Here is a 20,967-nt window from a genome sequence, read left to right on the forward strand (position 1 = left end):
CCTGATAGCCTTCCTCTGTATCTTTCCTGTTGCATTTCCCCCAGTCTGTTGCCCATGTCTTGATGCTTGGGGCAACCTAGAAAACCAGCCATTGCAAAAAGATGTTAAGTCCCTTGAAAACTGAATAGAAAAGGGAAAAGAAATTGTGCTGATGTTGCTCTAGATTTAAACTAACCAGAGACAAAAGCATGGTATATTAAAGTCATTCTTGAATTTGGAATTTTCAAAATCATAAAGTCTGACTACTTAGTGAATGAACACTTTGCCTAATTCAGGGACACTTTATGAGCACCCAGGAGGAGAGGTGGATGGTCAAGACTTCAGACAATCCTCAGGAGTACTATTTTTCTCAATGGACATTTTGTTGATTATTGGGAGTCAGAGATTTTTTGTGTTTCTCTTTGATAATCCTAAATGTGAATACCCTATATTTCCATTTAAGGTCAAAACTATGTGCACACAAGTCAATGGTGGGGGTTAGGATAACATGTTCTTTGGAGTGTTGAATACTCTAAGGAAGAAATATGTTCAATTTGAGATGCCTGTGAGATAAGGGAAAACATGGAAATGAAGTAAGACATATTTGCAAAACAACAATTTTGTGTGTGCTGCATTATGAGTGGGGAGCTGTGGTCTGGAAGCTGCATAGCTTATTAGTTTTTAGTGCTGTGTAACAAATTACACTATGGTTTTTCCAGTAGTCATATATGGATGTGAGAGTGGGACTATAAAGAAAGCTGAGTGCCGAAGAATTGATGCTTTTGAACTGTGGTGTTGGAAGAAGACTCTTGAGAGTCCCTTGGACTGCAAGGAGATCCAACCAGTCCATCCTAAAGGAGATCAGTCCTGGGTGTTCATTGGAAGGACTGAGGCTGAAGCTGAAACTCCAATACTTTGGCCACCTCATGCGAAGAGTTGATTCATTGGAAAAGACCCTGATGCTGGGAAAGATTGAGGGCAGGAAGAGAAGGGGATGACAGAGGATAAGATGGCTGGATGGCATCACCGACTCAATGGACATGAGTTTGGGTAAACTCCGGGAGTTGGTGATGGACAGGGAGGCGTGGCATGCTGCCATTCATGGGGTCACAAAAAGTTGGACATGACTGAGCAACTGAACTGAACTGAACAAATTATCACAGAATTAGCAGTTTAGAATGGCACCCATTCATTAGCTCCTGGTCCTGTGGGTCAGAAGTCCACCACAGCATGGGCAGATTCTCTCCTCAGAGGATTTCAAAAACAAAACCAGGCATTGAGTGGATGAGTTCTTGTCTGAAGGCTTGAGGGAAATATATGCTCATCAGCTCATTCAGGTTGTTTGAAAGAATTATTTTTAAAAATTTTTATTGATTTATTTTTAAAATTTTTTAAATTTATTTTTATCTTTAATTGGAGGATAATTGCTTTGCAATGTTGTGTTGGTTTCTGCTATACAATAACAGGAATCAGCCAGTTTGTCCAGTCGCTCAGTCGTGCCTGACTCTTGGCAACCCCATGGAGTGAAGCAGACCAGGCTTCCTCATCCTTCACCATCTCCTGGGGCTTGCTCAAACTCATGTCCATCGAGTGAGTGATGCCATCCAACTATCTCATCCTCTGTCATCCCCTTCTTCTCCTGCCTTCAATCTTTTCCAGCATCAGGGTATTTTCCAATAAGTCAACTTTTTGTATCCGGTGGCCAAAGTACTGGAGTTTCAGCTTCAGCATCAGTCCTTCCAATGAATATTCAGGATTGATATCCTTTAGGATTTACTGGTTGGATCTCCTTGCAGTCCAAGGGACTCTCAAGAGTCTTCTCCCAACACCACATTTCTAAAGGATCAATTCTTCAGCACTTAGCCTCTTTTATGGTCCACATCCACACATAATTAGTGGGGAAACCGTAGTTTTGACTATGGAGACCTTTGTTGGCAAAGTAATGTCTCTGGTTTTTCATCAGCCATAACTTTCTGCATATCCTCTCCCTCTTGAGTTTCCCTCCCACCCCTGCATCCCACCCATCTAAACCATCACAGAGCGCCAGGCTGGACTCCCTGTGTTAGGTAGCAGCTTCCCATCAGTTAAGTGTTTTGCATATGGTAATGTATACATGTTAATACTACTCTCTGATTCTTCCCACCCTCTCCCTCCCCTGCTGAGTCCACAAGTCTGTACATCTGTGTCTCTATTCCTGTCCCGTAAATAGGTTCATCAGTACCATTTTTCTAGATTCCACGTTATATGCATTAACGTGTGGTATGTTGGCAGAATTCTTTTCCTTGTAGCTGTAGGACTGAGGTCCTAATTCCCTGGCTGACTGTCTGCCAGGGGCCATTTTCAGCCTCCATAAATTGTCAGCATTCTCTACAACGTGATACGCTCCATATTCAAAGCTAGCTATCTCCTTCATGGTGAACCCACCTCACAGTTTGAATCTCTGCTTTCTCTATCTCTGACCTTTTAGACTCATGTTTAAAGGGCTCATGTAAAGGTCAGGCCACTAAGACAATCTACCTGTCTTAAGGTTTGGGACTTTAATTTTATCTGTAAAATCTTTTCACTATAGCAACTAGATTAATGTTTGATTAAATAACTGGAAGATGGTGTGAGTACCCCAAAGTAAACAAGAATTGTGGAGGCTGTCTTATAATTCTACCTACCACATGGCATAGAGATGGTCAGAATAGATGGAAGCTGGGAAAACCATGAAGTCAGTTTTTCCTAAAGCCACTTGGGACCTACTTTCAACAATTGTTGAGAATCCCTTGCTGTGAATGCTCTAATTCTCTATGCTAATATGATTCTTAGTCTTATTATATTCTTAAATTTATCTTCCTTTAACCTGAATTCATCACTGTTCGCTTAACATTTTGCATTATATGTAAGAAATATCATATCCTTTGGGGAAAGAGGTTGGAGACTAAATATATTTTAAAAGAAGACTCTGTTTCTAAGACTCCATTTTCTCTGAAGTTTTATGAAAAAATTGTGATCTTATCAAGTGGAAAAGAAGTGATATGAAGAAAGTAGGGAGAAACTATTAGGTCATTTTGCTTGGAGAAAAAAATACATAGCTGTTTAGCAAAGGATATAGACTTCGCTTCTCTCTCAAAGGTCTTTGAAAATGAGATAAATAATTAACTAGCTTGTATAATTTAGCTATTAAATTTATTGGAGGAAGTGACTTTACTAGAAAATAATTTTACTTCTAAGGTCCTAGAATTAAAAATATATATATTTATTAACTGTTGGATAATAATTATAAAAGCTGCAATAAAAAAGGAAATTAAAATATTTGCAAGTTTATATGCAGTGGTTTTATAGTACCTAGAAATCTTTGTTGTTGTTGAGTCACCCAGTCATGTCTGACTCTCTGCGACCCCTTGGACTGCAGCACCCCAAGCCTCCCTGTCACAAGACTGTTCTTTGCAGCACTGGATTTTACTTTCATCACCAGACACATCCAAAACTGAGCGTCATATATACTCTGTGGCCAAGCGTCTTCATTCATTCTGGGGCTATAGGTAATTCTCCTCTGCTCTTCCCCAGCAGCATATTGGACACCTTCAGACCTGGGGGACACCTCTCTTGGTGTCATATCTTTTGGCCTTTTATACAGTTCATGAGGTTTTCACAGCAAGGATTCTGGGGTGGTTTGCCACTCCCTCCTCCAGTGGGTCACATTTTGTCAGAACTCTCTGCTGCGACCCATCCGTTTTGATGGCCCTGCCAGCGTGGCTCATAGCTTCATTGCATTACGCAAGCCTCTTTGCCGTGACAAGGCCATGATCCATGAAGGGGACCTAGAAATTATGTGGTTTAAAGGAATAAGGATGAAATAAATACGTGGTATTTTTAAAATGTACTGGATATGTACCAAATAGCTTTCTAGGGAAGGACAGAAGAAGCACTGTCTTTGAGCCCTTGAAATGCTTATTTATTCCAGAAAAACACTGGCATTATATTTCAGCTTTGAGTGTCTAGTGTCTTTTTCAATTCAAAAATCACAAAACTGTATGCTTCAGTAACACTGATCTATTGAGATTAGATACTGTGAAAGTTTCAAGTTGAAGGAGAGTTTGTGATTGATGGATGTGCAAGGTATCATCTTTCCGTAATGCTCAATCTTTCTGCATTTGGGAATAGAATAATTTCAGCAAGCATTATGCTCTGCTGGCAACTTTAGGGAAAACAAAACAAAACTGAACTTAGGATCCCTAAAAGTAGTGATGTATTTTTAAAAACAAATACTCTGCAGGAAAAAAAAATCAATTAGTTTAACTTACCTAATCAATTAGTTTAAGTCACTAGCTTGTGTGTGTGTGAGAGACAGAGAGAGAGAGAGAAGAGAAACAGGTGTTAAACATATTGGTTTATGTGTCTGTAACTGAGATGAGTACTGGGAAGTCATCCCCTACAGTATTTCTTTGCGGTAATATCATTTGTCAAAATAATTGCCTTCTTATGTGGGTGATGTATTGTTTTTCTTGGGAAGATAGCCTTGGGAACTGGAAAAATGTAGATTTTGATATGCTACTTAATGCTATCTGAATTTCTTTGGAGAGGTAAATAGAAGTGGAAAAATAAAGTCTAAGGAAAAAAAAGTCTATTCTTGAAAAAAAGATCTTGATCCTCAGTTGTTGTTTTTTTTCCCATTTATTTTTTATTAGTTGGAGGCTAATTACTTTACAATATTTTAGTGGTTTTTGTCATACATTAACATGAATCAGCCATGGATTTACATGTATTCCCCATCCTGAACCTCCCTCCCACCTCCCTCCCCACCCCATCCCTCTGGGTCTTCCCAGTGCACCAGGCCCGAGCACTTGTCTCATGCATCCCACCTGGGCTGGTGAGCTGTTTCACCATAGATAATATACATGTTTCGATGCTGTTCTCTCGAAACATCCCACCCTCGCCTTCTCCCACAGAGTCCAAACGTCTGTTCTGTACATCTGTGTCTCTTTTTCTGTTTTGCATATAGGGTTATCATTACCATCTTTCTAAATTTCATATATATGCGTTAGTATACTGTAATGTTCTTTATCTTTCTGGCTTACTTCACTCTGTATAATGGGCTCCAGTTTCATCCATCTCATTAGAACTGATTCAAATGAATTCTTTTTAATGGCTGAGTAATATTCCATTGTGCATATGTACCACACTTCCTTATCCATTCGTCTGCTGATGGGCATCTAGGTTGCTTCCATGTCCTGGCTATTATAAACAGTGCTGCGATGAACATTGGGGTGCACGTGTCTCTTTCAGATCTGGTTTCCTCAGTGTGTATGCCCAGAAGTGGGATTGCTGGGTCATATGGCAGTTCTATTTCCAGTTTTTTAAGAAATCTCCACACTGTTCTCCATAGCGGCTGTACTAGTTTGCATTCCCACCAACAGTGTAAGAGGGTTCCCTTTTCTCCACACCCTCTCCAGCATTTATTGCTTGTAGACTTTTGGATAGCAGCCTTCCTGACTGGTGTGTAATGGTACCTATTGTGGTTTTGATTTACATTCCTCTGATAATGAGTGATGTTGAGCATCTTTTCATGTGTGTGTTAGCCATCTGTATGTCTTCTTTGGAGAAATGTCTGTTTAGTTCTTTGGCCCATTTTTTGATTGGGTCATTTATTTATCTGGAATTGAGCTGCAGGAGTTGCTTGTATATTTTTGAGATTAATCCTTTGTCTGTTGCTTCGTTTGCTATTATTTTCTCCCAATCTGAGGGCTGTCTTTTCACCTTACATATAGTTTCCTTTGTTGTGCAAAAGCTTTTAAGTTTAATTAGGTCCCATTTGTTTATTTTTGCTTTTATTTCCAATATTCTGGGAGGTGGGTCATAGATTGATCCTCAGTTTAAATGTAAACATACCAATTTGGAGAGAAGATTTTTTTGGGAAACATTAGACATTCAGAGATATTAATTTTATTTCAAAGTAAATGATGACTGACAACACAATGTCCTCAAAGTAATTGACAGAGAATGCCTCCAGTACAGGGAGATATATATGTACACACACACACACATGAAAATATATCTCCGTCACTCAGTCATGTCTGACTCTTTGCAACCCTATGGACTGTAGCCCACCAGGATCCTCTGTTCATGGGATTTCCCAGGCAAGAATATGGGAGTGGATTGCCAATTCCTTCTCCAGGGGATCTTCCCTGACTAGGGACTGAACCTGCATCTCCTGTGCTTTCTGCATTGCAGGCCTATTCTTTACCCACTGAGCCACTGAGAAAGCCATATATGCAGGTATATATATATATATATATATATATATATATATGTATATGTATATGTATATGTATAGTTATCATGATCTTATGATTAATAATTGCATTGTAAACAAATTATAGAATGAGCCATGTGCAAACATACATTTATTCTAAAGATGTTTTCAGGACTTTAAAATATTTAGTGTATTACATATTGGACACTGGAGACAAAGATCAGCTAAAGACTTAGGCTTGGGAATCTGGAGACAAGGGCATGACCATGAGCTTTGTCACCAGCCCCAAGGCTTTCAGCAAGTTGTTAAAACTTGTTTAGACTCCGTTTCCCTGTAAGTCAAGTGGGGAAGTAATGCCTCATGCACAGAAATTTTGTGAGGGTTCAATTCATATGGTCAGCAAATAGTTATTAAGTGCCAACTGACTCAAGGATGACCATAAGCACAAGGGGGGAAAGAAATGGGCAAAAAAAGATAAATATCAGTCTTCTCAGGAGGCTTATATTCCAACAAATTAAATACAATGGTGTGTGCATGCATGCTAAGTTGCTTCAGTTGTGTCTGACTCTCCCTGACCCCAAGGACTGGGTAGTTGTGTCAGGCTCCTCCATCCATGGGATTCTCCAGGCAAGAACACTGAAATGGGTTGCCATGCCCTCCTCCAGGGGATCTTCCAGATCCAGGGATTGAACCCACATGTCCTGTGGCTCCTGCATTGCAGACAGATTCTTCACTGCTGAGTCACTGGGGAAGCCCAAATAAAATGGTATGTAACATATAAAGTCTAGAACACCAGTGACTTGCATATGAGTCACTTAGTAAGTGAGACCTATGATGATTTCATTGGTTTTAATAAGGGTATATCTTAATGAAAAAGCTTACAAACCTATGTAAAATTGTGAAAAAATAATTTCATTGACACAGAAAAGACTTTTTGCTTCACTTCAAGATTTTAGCTGTTTTTCCTAGTCAAGGATAATTCTGCTTTATTGACTATGCCAAAGCCTTTGACTGTGTGGATCATGGCAAACTGGAAATTCTTCAAGAGATGGGAATACTAGACCACCTTACCTGCCTCTTGAGAAATCTGTATGTAGGTCAAGAAGCAACAGTTAGAACTGGACATGGAACAACAGACTGGTTCCAAATCGAGAAAAGAGTATGTCAAGCCTGTATATTGTCACCCTACTTATTTAACTTATATGCAGAGTACATCATGTGAAATGCTGGGGTGGATGAAGCACAAGCTAGAATCAAGATTGACAGGATAAATATCAATAACCTCAGATATGCAGAAGACACCACCCTTATGGCAGAAAGGGAAGAAGCACTAAAGAGCCTCTTGATGAAAGTGAAAGAGGAGAGTGAAAAAGTTGGCTTAAAGCTCAACATTCAGGAAACTAAGATCATGGCATCTGGTTCCATCACTTCATGGCTAATAGATGGGAACACAATGGAAAGAGTGACAGACTTTATTTTCTTGGGCTTCATAATCACTGCAGATGGTGACTGCAGACATGAAATTAAAAGACGTTTGCTCCTTGGAGAAAAGTTATGACCAACCTAGACAGCATATTAAAAAGCAGACATTACTTTACTAACAAAGGTCCATCTAGTCAAAGCTACGTTTTCTCCAGTAGTCATGTATGAATGTGAGAGTTGGACTATAAAGAAAGCTGAGTGTTGAAGAACTGATGCTTTTGAACTGCGGTGTTGGAGAAGACTCTTGAGAGTCCCTTGGACATCAAGGGGATCCGACCAGTCCATCCTAAAGGAAACCAGTTCTGAATACTCATCGGAAGGATTGATGCTAAAGCTGAAACTCCAATACTTTGGCTACCTGATGTGAAGAACTGACTCATTGGAAAAGACCCTGCTGCTGGGAAAGATTGAAAGCAGGAAGAGAAGGGGACGACAGAAGAGGAGATGACTGGATGGCATCACCGACTTGATGGACATGAGTTTGAGCAAGCCCTGGGAGTTGGTAAAGTACACGGAAGCCTTGCAGTCCATGGGGTCGCAAAGAGTCAGAGACAACTGAGCAACTGAAGTGAACTGAGTCAGGAATCTTTTGAAAAGCATTCAAGTTGGGGTTCCTCAATGCCCTCCAGCTACGGTAATTTCACTATAAAACCAGCTAGAGGAGTAGCGCCAGAAGAGAAGTGACTGCAGGTAACAAATGGAAATGCAAATCTTCTCTATTTTCCCATCATGTCTGTATCAAAATCATGTTTTGATGGCCTTCGAAACACTGGAGGAAAATATACGTATTAATTGAGGAGGAGGTAGAATAATGCCCCATTTGCTACGATAGAAAGGTTAACAGTTTAACACAGCTGTGGCTCTCCTGTGAAAATTAACGTAGGATGCTAGAGTATCATTATTCATCATTATGAATGTACAAACCTGGCCTCATTAATCAAGGTGAGATAAAGCTGATCACTTATTATCACTGTAAATCTTGGATTTAAAATAACTAGCATGTTGAATATACTTTTGAGTCTCATCAAATTGGAACAGCTCATTTTGAAACTTGAAAACTATACCACATGGAAATTATTAGCATTTTCCAAAAACATTTCAGAAGAGAATATATTTATCCTATATCAAGACATGTTCAACAAGATAGAGTACAGTTTACATCTAAGAGACCACAGCAAACAAATGTCCCTGAACATATAATAAAGATAACAAGGATTACACAATATTTAAATATCACTAAGCAAATCCATGGCCTTCCGCATTGGCTCAGCGGTAAAGAATCTGCATGCAATGCAGGAGCCCCAGAAGACGCGGGTTCCCTTCCTGGGTTGGGAAGATGTGGAGGAGGGCATGGCAACCCACTCCAGTGTTCTTGCCTGAAGAATCCCATGGACAGAGGAGCCTGGTGGGCTACAGCCCACGGGGTTGCAAAGAGCCGGACGCGGCTGAAGCAGCTGAGCGCAAGCAGAGGCGCAGCAAACCCAGAGCAATTTCTGCCGAGAGACGCTGAGCGTCACACACCCAACGGAAGCAGCGTGAAGATTCAACAGATGCGGACAGCAAAGAAGACAACCTTTAGGATTTAGCCTCGTGAGCAACTTCCTTAAGCGTGGCCTGCCTGCAAGCTTGCTGTGTGCCCGCTGAGCTCATTTGCCTTTTGTAAGAATACTGAGGTAAATTGTGGGGAAACTCTTGGGTTATACGTGCTTAAATGATAATACACGTCCCTGGTGGTAATTCATTGCAGGCAAATTCTTTCCCGCTAAGCCACCAGGAAGCCCCGCCTGGTGGTAATTCAGATTCTATATGGAAGCTTTAATTTTTTAAAGTCCCTAAGGTGGGATTTGCTATTTGCCTTATTGATATCAGTAAAACCAAAATGCACACAAAACAGCTTACTGTTTACGTGAAGCATGAGATCAGTGAACACAAGGACTTATCTGTATTAGTTAGCATTCTCTCCCTAGCTCTCATCCTGGTGCCTTAGATAGTACTCATTTTGGGCTTGTTCATTAAATGGATGACCAAATAAATGAATAACTATTTGTAAAATAGCTAAAGCTATCCAATAGTAACTATCACTTTAAAATAACTATTATGTGCCAAGCACTGTCTTGTCTGTTGGCTCAGGTGGTGAAGGATCTGCCTGATCTGCAGGAGACCTGGGTTTGATCCCTGGGTTGGAAAGATCCCCTGGAGAAGGGAATTGCAAGCCAGTCCAGTATTCTTGCCTGGGAAATCCCATGGACAGAAGAGCCTGCTGGGCTACAGTCCATGGGGTTGCAAAGAGTTGGACACACCTGAGCAACTAACACTCGCTTACTTAAGTATTATTTTAACATATAAACAATAAATTATTAATAAAATTCCTACACAGTTTTGGCTAACAAAGATATTCATTAGATAAGTGATACATTTCTCACTAAACAAAAGAGGACAGTAGCAAGTAAAATCTATGCAATTGTTGTTGAATGATTATGAATTAACTGAATTAACTTATGTGATTTTTAAGCAGCATCTTTTTTAAATTACATTTACACAATTTAACTAAATTAAGTACTTATGTTTCAAACCACAGTCATCAAAATAAAAAAGAGGGAGAGAGAGAGATATCCATAAATTTTAGCTTGTGGACAAAAAGGAGACAGAAATCACCCCATTTGCTCCTCCCTATTCTTTATTAATATATAAATTATATTGTAATTTAATTCATATATTGTGAATATACAATATTATATTGTAAAGAAGGGCTTTAGAATGTTACTGGTTTTAAATCTTGAATTTAGCACAAGTCTATGACTTTGGTGTTGTTATTAACCTTCAAAATGCAACCTTTTAGTTGTTGTTTCAGAGGATTTTGGTAAAAAATTAAATAACACACGTAGAGTATTGTGTTTCCTGTATGGTGTAGGAACTCAGTGAATACTAATTATTATTATTGTAGAGATTAAGCTATTCTCTACATTATAATTATTGAGATTTCATTATCTATTTTCAAGAAATCCAGAATGGGAGTTTTGACTACTAAAGCATGTGATTTTAACCTGAAGAGATTATCATGATTGGTGTGTTGTCTTCTCATTTGCTTTTGACAATCCTAAGGGGAACACAGAGAAGTTAAGTAGTTTCTTTCAGATCAATTATCTAGTTAATTCAGGAGTCATAACTAGAACTCACATCTCATATTTCTGGATGCCATGCTCAACACCTCATCAATGTGGTTCCCACACTGTAGATTATGATAATCTTTAGTAAAGAATAGAATAATATGCTGTCAAATGTTACATTCTTCTCATTTTTTTTTTCTCCATAGCCCTAGAAAGAAGTTATCTTTCTTGTTGCTCAGACACTCAGTCATGTCCATCTCTGCAACCCCATGGACTACAGCACACCAGGCCTACCTCTTCTTCACCATATCCTGGAATTGTTCAAATTAATGTCCATTGAATCAGTGATGCCATCCAAATATCTTGTCCTCTGTCACCTCCTTCTCCTCTTCCCTTCAAACTTTCCCAGCATCATTTCTAATGAGTCAGCTCTTTGTATCAGGTGGCCATAGTATTGGAGCTTTAGCATCAGTCCCTCCAATGAATATTCAGAGTTGATTTCACCTAGAATTGACTGGTTTGATCTCCTTGCAGTCCAAGGAACTCTCAAGAGTCTTCTCCAACACCACAGTTCAAAAGCATCAATTCTTTGATGCTCAGCCTTCTTTATGGTCAAAATATCACAGCCATATGTTACTAATGGAAAAACACTCTCCTCTTTCACCTTCATCAAGAGGCTCTTTAGTTCCTCTTCACTTTCTGCCATAAGGGTGGTATCATCTGCGTGTATGAGGTTATTGATATTTCTCCATCTTGATTCCAGCTTGTGCTTCATCCATTCCAGCATGTCACATGATGTACTCTGCAAATAAGTTAAATAAGCATGGTGACAATATACTCCTTTCCCAATTTTGAATCAGTCCATTGTTCCATGTCTGGGTCTAACTGTTGCTTCTTGACCTGCATTCAGGTTTCTCAGGAGGCAGGTAAGGTGGTCTGATATTCCCAGCTCTTGAAGAATTTTCCATAGTATGTTGTGATCTACAAAGTCAAAGGCTTTAATGCAGTCAGAGAAGCAGTTGTTTTTCTAGAATTTTCTAGCTTTTTCTATGATCCAATGGATGCTGTCAATTTAATCTCTGGTTCCTCTGCCTTTTCTAAATCCAGCTTGAACATCTGGAAGGTCTTGGTTCATGTACTGTTGAAGCCTCTTTTAGAGAATCTTGAGCATTACTTTGCTAGAGTGTGAGATGAGTGCAACTGTGCAGGAGTGGAGCATTCTTTGGCGTTGCCTTTCTTTGGGATTGGAATGAAAATTGACCTTTCCCAGTCCTGTGGTCACTGCTAAGGTTTCTAAATTTGCTGATATATTGAGTGCAACACTTTAACACCATAATCTTTTTAGGATTTAAAACACCTCAGGTGGAATTCCATCACCTCTGCTAGCTTTGTTCGTAGTGATTATTTCAAAGGCCCACTTGATTTCACACTCCAGAATATATGGCTCTAGGTGAGTGATGACACTATCGTGATTATTTGGATCATGAAGATATTTTTTGTATAGTTCTGTGTATTCTTGCCACTTCTTTTTAATATCTTCTGCTTCTGTTAAGTCGGTACCATTTCTGTCCTTCATTGTGCCCATCTTTGCATGAAATGTTCCCTTGGTATCTCTAATTTTCTTGAAGAGATCTCAGGTCTTTCCCACTCTACTATTTTCCTCTATTTCTTTGCATTGATTCCTTAGCAAGGCTTTCTTAAATCTCTTTGCTAATCTCTGGAACTTTGCATTCAGATGGGTGTATATTTCCTTTTCTCCTTTGCTCTTCGCTTCTCTTCCTTTCTCAGCCATGCATAAGGCCTCCTCAGACAACCATTTTGCCTTTTATTTCCTTGGGGATGGTTTTGATCACTGCCTCCTGTACAATGTTATGAATGTCCACCCATAGTTCTTTAGGCACTCTGTTCTTCAGATCTAATCCCTTGAATTTATTTGCCATTTCCAGGGTATAATCGTAAGGGATTTGATTTAGGGCATACCTGAATCACCTAGAGGTTTTCCCTACTTTCTCCCATCTAAGTCTGCATTTTGCAATAAGGGGTTCATGATCTGAGTCACAGTCAGCTCCCAGTCTTGTTTTTGCTGGCTCTGTAGAACTTCTACATTTTTGGCTTTAAAAAATATAATCAATTTGATTTTGGTATTGACTATCTGGTGAGATATTATCTTATCATTGGATTAATGAGAAGTCAAAGCCTCAAGGAATGTTGAGCATGTATTGAAGGTCACATCTACATTGGGGATCACATTGAAAAGAGAGTCCAATCACCCTTTCATGTTCTCAGCACTGCTGGCGGCTGCTCATAATAATACGAGGCCTTTGTCTAGAACTTTATCCTTCTCAAAGCCCTTTCTCAAATAAGATCATATGTCTTTATGGTGGAGATTTTCATCCCAGATAGTACAGAAACAAAAGGTAAAATTGCCACATTGTCTTCAATAAAAGTATATGTTTCCAGGGCTCTATCAGGTTCTGTATTACCACAACATGAAAGTGGATGAGTAAGCTCACTATTTTGCTAACCAAAAGTCATTAGGATGATTGCATTGAATTTCCAAATTTAAATTTTACAACATTTTTACATTATTATATAGAATCAAATGAAGTGAATGATTTTTCAAAGATTTAAATATAATCTCTGGTTACAAATATTTATATATAAAATTGCTTAAACTATACCTATTTCAATATATGAAATAATTTTTTAAACAGGAAGGACTGTAAAAAAAAATTATGGATAAAAGTTAATAAAATAATCATCATTTGGCTCTGTAACTCTGGAATTTGACGGTAATAGTGAAAGGAAAATTAATTTAGTTTTGAGTTTATTCTTATAGGTAAATATCTTGCTATCAGACACTTTCAATAGATCATTAGCACCAAAATGAATTATTCATAAATATCATTCAGTGACCAGGTTGCTCAATTCCATAATATATTTGGAAGTAATATAAAAATATACTTGGAAGTGTGTTTGTGTTATTGAGGGCATTGTTTATACATAAGTATACACATATACATACAAAACCTGTACATAAATGTTTAGAATCATTAATAAGCACACAAAAATAAATATGTCTTCAAGATAAGTTTAAACAGAAAGTAAGACCACTACAATCATCAATATTAAATTACTGATTTTAGAAAGTATTTTGTAAATGTATTACTGAAATATAATGCAAATATAGTTTCTAACAGAGACAGAAAAATAATTGCCAGTAGAGAAACTGATTTCTCAAAAAAGTGAAAATTTAACTCACTGAAATTTTTAGTATTAATTGCCAGGTTGTGTTTGCAATACACTATAAATGGATTTGTAATTCATGTCCTAATGTTTGATCTACTACAGTTATAAAATGTGGATCTTCATTTCTGGAACAATTGAAAAAAAAAGAATCACACAGCACGTAATAAAAATAATTTTTCTCTTTGATTTTCTACTTTAATACAACACCAGTATCACTTGGCCATCTTTTTACTTCTAGTGTGTACCCTCACTTCTTATAGAGAAGAATTAAATTTTTTTTCTCTTGGTCTATAGTTTTTACTCAAATGGAAAGCTTTTAATGAATTACTTTATTTTTCTATTTACATCTTCTGAAATCTGGTGGCTCAATACTATTTTCATTAGATCCAAATTTTATGCAACTCCAGTTAGTTCTTTCAATACTTCCTTAAAGAGCCATCATCCTTAGAGGCTCATTGCTTTTACTGCTTTGCTTTGACAAGCTTTAATCTAACCACATTTTCATTTGATAAAATACTTTGAGAAAATAATCACTTTTTTATATGAAAGATTTTCCAAAATAGTTTCTTTAATTGAAAGACTATTAGAGCTTCTATGGTGTTTTAGAAGTCATTTAGTCAAAAAGTATGATAGATGCTTTTCTACATGTTAAACCTTTTTTAACTATAAATCCACTATGTGGTTATAATTAATATTTTTTATACCAGAGATAACTAGGATAACAGAGAGTTTTCTAACAATAAATTTACACTCTTAGTAACTGATATTCAAAATTCATAATGTATCTTACTGTCTTCTTCTTGCTTGAAGGTGTACATGCCCATGAACCTGATATTACAAGGTTAAAAGGGTTAAAGGACTTGGTCAAGATTGAAGAGTTAAAGACAACAAGTTTAGGTGACAAGAAGACAGCCTCCTAGTTTAGTTTCTAGCAAGTATCAGGCACTGTGCGGGACACTGGAGAACAAAGGTAAATAAAACACATGTCCTACTTTTGAGGGCGTCTCAGTCTGGTGGGGAAGGAATATACTTATGCCATTAGTAAAATATGGTTTGTTAATGGTGGAATCTATGGATTTAGAGAAGAGAGGGATTGCTGATGCTTAGGGAAAGGTGGGGAGCTTTCACACTACAGGAAAAAATGAAAATTGATGATCAAATCATGAACAGATGGACTTTCCTGGCATCCCAGTGGTTAAGACTCTGCACCACCAACGCAAGGGGCTTGGGTTTGATCCTTAGACAGGATACCAAGATCCCACAGGCTACGTCGTGTGACCAAAAAAAAAAACCCAGCATGCATATGAGTTATGTGGAGACAAAGGAAAAAAGCATATTTCTGGAGGAGATAATGGCCTGTGTGAGCAGGCAATGCAACAGTAGCATGAAGGTATAACTGAAAGACTGAGAGGTGATTGTGAAATGCTTTGTTTGCTATAGTACAAGCCGAGGGGTTTGAGCTTTAGATAATGGAAATAGAAACCATCATACTTCTTTCCTTTTTGTAAACCTCCAGAAAAGTAACATTTCATAATTCATGACTTGAACGGTAACACTGAGGGCATTGCGAAACATTGATATTAAAAGACATCAATATTCATAAAATTAGAAAGGCTACATGGTGAACCCCTAAGGAATATGTAATAAATAGGTAAAAAATTTAAAGCTCTTATCCTGAAAAAGACCTGAGGCCTTTATTATACATTTAAAAATATATTATGTTTAAAGTATATATTTATATATGAATATTTTCCTAAGATATGTATGTAACCTTTTAGAATACATTTTATATAAATAAAAGTATATATTCATAATTTATTTTTAAATGTATAATAAAAATCTCAGGTCTTTTTCAGGGTAAGAACTTTAAAATTTTTACCTATTTGTTATATGTTCCTTAAGGGTAGCATTCTTGCCTGGGTTGGTGATCCCATGTTCAATCCCTGGGTCGGGAAGATCCCCTGCAGAAGGACATGGCAACCCATTCCAGTATTCTTGCCAAGAAAACCCAGGGACAGAGGAGCCTGGCGGCTATGGGCCATTGGGTCGCAAAGAGTGGGACACAGTTGAGTGACTGACACTTTCACTTCTCATATTATTTTAGATATATTTAAAATATATACATTTTTAGTTAAATCCGCAGTATTTCGTATAATTGATCACTTATTCTCCTAAAATGTATATATAACCTCATAGAATACATTTCTAATATCCAGATTAAAACTTAAAATGCTTTGAAGAAGACTGAATATTATATGCAACTATGTGCATATTTACATATTTCATAAGTTGTAAACTTTTTCTTATTTAATGTGAAGAGTTTGAGCATGTCTTTAAAATAGTTTGCTAACTCAGTATTCATTGCTCTAACAAGGAGACTATTTCTTTATGCCAAGCAATCATGACTTATATAACTGTCTTAGAAATTCTATTAATAATTCAGCATGACTGTCAGTTCCTTTAAGTTAAATTCTAGATCAGATACTTGATAAATATTTTAAAACAGCATATCTATTAAAAGTCAGACTAATGATTCACTCAGGCTAGCATTTAGATTCTCATGTTGTCACCAAATGACACTTATTCCCCTCCTTCCCATCTATAGGTGAGTCCACTTACCCAAAAAGTAAGCATTAAAGTTTCCTTTGTATCACAGATTGCACATTTGTCTACCTTCTCTTGAATATGAATGTAAAGTAGAACTTAAGTTGAGACAGCTTTGGAGAAAAACACGTAATTGCTTTCAAGCATAAAAATAATGGAATGGAAATGTGATAATTCATAGTAACTATAGATCCACATGATAGAATTAGAACCAAAGACTGCAGTCTGTCATAGGAAAAGATTTTAGAGGTATAGAAATTCGACTGAAAATATAATGGCTGATGAATGAGAAAGAAGTTATAATTTGGAGTCATTCTGTAAAAGTAATTAAATGCTAGATAGCTGGACTGGAGCAATGGTTGTACAGTGGAGAGAAAAGTTTTAAGAAAAAATAGTGTACAGACGTACCTCGTTTTATTGTGCTTCACAAATATTGCATTTTTACAAATTGAAGGTTTGTGGCAACCTTGCATCTAGCAACTGTATTGGTGCCATTTTCCCAGCAGCATTTGCTCACTTTGTATCTCTGTCACATTTTGGGAATTCATACAATATTTCAAACCTTTTTATTATTATATTTGTCATGGTGATCTGTGATCAGTGACCTTTGGTGTTATTTTTGTGATTCTTTCGGTGCACCATGAATGACACTCAAATGGGATGGCAGACTTAATAGCTAAATGTCTGTGTTCTGACTGCTCCATTGACCAACTCTTCTTCTCTCTATTCAGGCATCTCTATTCCCTGAGACATAAGAATATCAAATTAGGCCAATTAACAATCTGACAATGGTCTCCAAGTGTTCAAGTGAAGAGTCATACATCTCTTACTTAAATCAAAAGGCAGAAATATTGAAACTTAGTGTGAAAGACATGTTGAAAGCCAAGATAGGCTGAAAGTGAGGCCTCTTGGACCAAACAGCCAGGTTGTGAGTGGGGAAAGAGAAGTTTTTGAAGGAAATTAAATGTGCTACTCCAGTGAACGTGTGAGTGATAAGAGAACAAAACCAGCTTATTGCTGCTCTGGAGAAAGTTTTAGTGGTCTGGATAGAAGGTCAAACCAGCTACAACATTCCCTTAAGCCAAAGCATAATCCAAAGGCCCTAACTCTCTTCAATTCTATGAAAGATGGTAGGAAACTGTAGTATAAAAGTTTAAAGCTAAAAGTTAAAAGAGGTTAGTTCACGAGGTTTAAGGAAAGAAGCCATCTGCGTACTATAGGAGTGCAAGGTGAAGCTTCAAGTGCTTATGTAGAAGCCGCTCTAAGTTATCTAGGTGGTCTACTAAGATAACTGATGAAGGTATCTGTCCCACACAACAGATTTTCAGTGTACCTGAAACAGCCTTATGTTGGAAGAAAAATGCCATCTAGGACTTTCACAACTAGGGAGGACGAGTCGGTGTCTTGGTTTAAAGGTACAAAGGATTTGCTGACTCTCTTTTTTTTTGCTGACTCTCTTGTAGGGCTAATGCAGCTGGTGACTTTAGTTGAAGCCAACACTCATTGATTTTTCCCAAATTCCTAGAGCCCTTAAGGATTATGCTGAATTTAGTTTACTGAATGTTTTAAGCCCACTGTTGAGAATTATTGCTCAAAAAAATAAATAAATAAATATAATAAATTCCTTTCAAAATATTATTGCTAGTTGGCAGTGCATTTTGTCACCCAAGAGCTCTGCTGGAGATCTACAATGAGGTTAATGTTGTTTTCATGCCTGATAGCACAACATCCATTTTGTAGCCCATGGAACAAGAAGTCATTTTGACTTTCAAGTCTCATTACTTAGAGATACATCTGTAAGGCTGTATCTACCATAGACAGTGATTCCTCTGATGAATCTAGGCAAAGTGCCTCTAAAGAATTTAGCATTCTAGTTGCCATTAAGGACATTCATGATCCATGGGAAGAGGGTCAACATTACTAGAAGTTTGGAAGAAGTCAATTCCAATCCTCATGAGTGACTTTGAGGGGTTCATGACTTTAGTGGAGGTAACTCTAGTGGAGGTAGTGACCGCAGATGTGGTGGAAACAGCAAGAGAACTTGAATTAGAGGTAGACTCTGAAGATGTGACTGAACTGCTTCAATCTCATGATAAAACTTTAAAGGATGAGGAGTTGATTCTTATGGATGAGCAAAGAAACCAGTTTCTTGAGATGGAATTTACTCCTGGTGAAGAAGCTATGAGGATTATTGAAATGACAAAAGAGGATTTAGATCATTACACAAACTTAGTTGATAAAGCACTTAACAGGGTTTGAGAGGACTGTCTTCAATTTTGAAAAAAAAATGTTATTGTGGGTTAAATGCTATCAAATTACGTTATAAGTTACAAGAAATTGTTTTTGAAAAGAAGTCAATCAATTTAACAAACTTCATCATGTCTTATTTTAAGAAATTGTCACAGCTGATCCAAATTTTAGCAGCCACCACCCTGGTCAGTCAACAGCCAATAAACATCAAACGAGACCCTCCACTAGGAAAAATAATACAACTTTGAAGGTTCAGAAAATTTTAGCATTTTTTAGCAAAAAGTATTTTTAAATTAAATTATGTATATTGCTTTTTAAAACATGATACTAATGCACACTTAATAGACTTCAGTATAGTGAAAATCTAGCTTTTATATGCACCAGAAAACCAAAAAAATTTCTGTGACTGATTTTATTTCAAAATTCACTTAATTTCGGTGATCTGCAACCAAACCATAATATCTCCAAGATGTGCTCATATGTATGGCTCAGAAAAATGGTGAGATTATTTCTATATTCCAGATCTACTCTTTTCCAACCAGTTGTGAACCACTAAACTTGGTCTTTGAATTTTCTATTTTTCTTAGAATTGTTTCATTCTATGTCATAAAGTAGTGCATTGCAATAATTTAAAAAGTATTGCTTGATTTTTTTCTCATATTTGGGTCAGGTTTACTATTTTAACAATAGTATTTGGAATTCTGGAGGAAATCAAAGCTGTTTTCAATCCCTGAAATCACAGTCCAAATGTAACTTTTCTAAGTTAATGGTGCTCAATTATATCTACTCTTCAAAGTTTGCCTTCTCAATACAGAGTCTTAATTTTTCAGGTGTATTCATGAGCAAAGCTTAGTAACAGGCATAATTATAATTTTAGGAAGTCTTTAATTTTTAAAATTCTTTATTATCCCAATAAAATTTCACTTTCTCTTTGGTGTAGAAGACAGATATTTTCAACTTAGGTCATATAAAAGGAATTCTTTAATATAAACTGTCTAATTTGATATGTCTCTAGGTGACCAAGGCAAGTACTAGGAGAATTATCATTTTCAGGACAAATATTTAATAATGACATGTGTATTCTACCATTTGAAATTTCCCATAAAGAAAAATCAAAGCAACTTTTTAAATTAAAGTCTCAAGTAATTACTGCTGTTTAATATAATTAAATTAAAAACCCTCACAAATGAAATAAAGAAAATATTCTTTTGTATTTGTAACATGAGCTCTGAATTAATCCAAAATCATCAAATACTGAGCTTCATTATTGTAATTCTTCAATTAGAGATTTATCATGCATTAAAAAGTGTCATGGTTTTAACATTCATCACTGGTTATTCTATCAAACAATACATGATGAAACATTAGGTTAAGCAAATTAAAATTAAGTCTACAAAGGAGTGAATACTTTATTTGCCCAGGAATTAGCATGTAAAAACTCCCTCTAAATTTTAATCTCATTAATAAGACGGAAGCTCCAGTAATAGGCTTTAGAAAGGATTTGTGCTAAATATATGACTACATTAAGTTATATGTAAACTATTTATAAGCCTCAGATTTATTCTGCTATTTGTTTATATGTCTGTACATTGTGTCTATGGTATTAAATGATGTACATGTTGACTGGTTACTTAAAGAGCTACCAAGAAGGATGAGCAGAGAGAAGTTTGCTCGGACCATGTTGCCAGAGTTAAAGAGTCCAGTCTAACAGAGCTTAGAATTTCCCAGAATGTCAGCTACAGTTTTCTGCTAAAAGTGTAATTTATTGATACTGTCTGCACTCTTCCTCTCCCAAATATATTTGATTGAATTTTTTGTATGTCAAAAGAGCATATTAGCTGATTAATCCTAGTCTTTAGAAATGAAGTCTACTGATATAATTCCACAATTTTCAAGGAATGTACCACATTGATAGACAATGAACTTGATGAAGATATCTGATTTTTAATGCAGATTAAAATATCGTATGAAATACAGTTTGACTTTGAGGTAAAATAAAGACAGCCATATAGCATTAGCTGTAGTAGGAAACTGATGAAGTTCTTGCTGGTATTTGTG

At 36.9% G+C, this 20,967-nt stretch overlaps 1 pseudogene; it reads left to right on the forward strand.

The window, feature by feature from the left end:
- The first annotated feature begins 17,447 nt into the window (after positions 1 to 17,447).
- LOC122422319 lies at positions 17,448 to 19,157 on the forward strand (annotated as a pseudogene).
- Positions 19,158 to 20,967: the final 1,810 nt, after the last annotated feature.

Source organism: Cervus canadensis, chromosome 19 (genome assembly GCF_019320065.1).
Source record: "Cervus canadensis isolate Bull #8, Minnesota chromosome 19, ASM1932006v1, whole genome shotgun sequence".
Classification (NCBI taxonomy): Eukaryota; Metazoa; Chordata; class Mammalia; order Artiodactyla; family Cervidae; genus Cervus; species Cervus canadensis.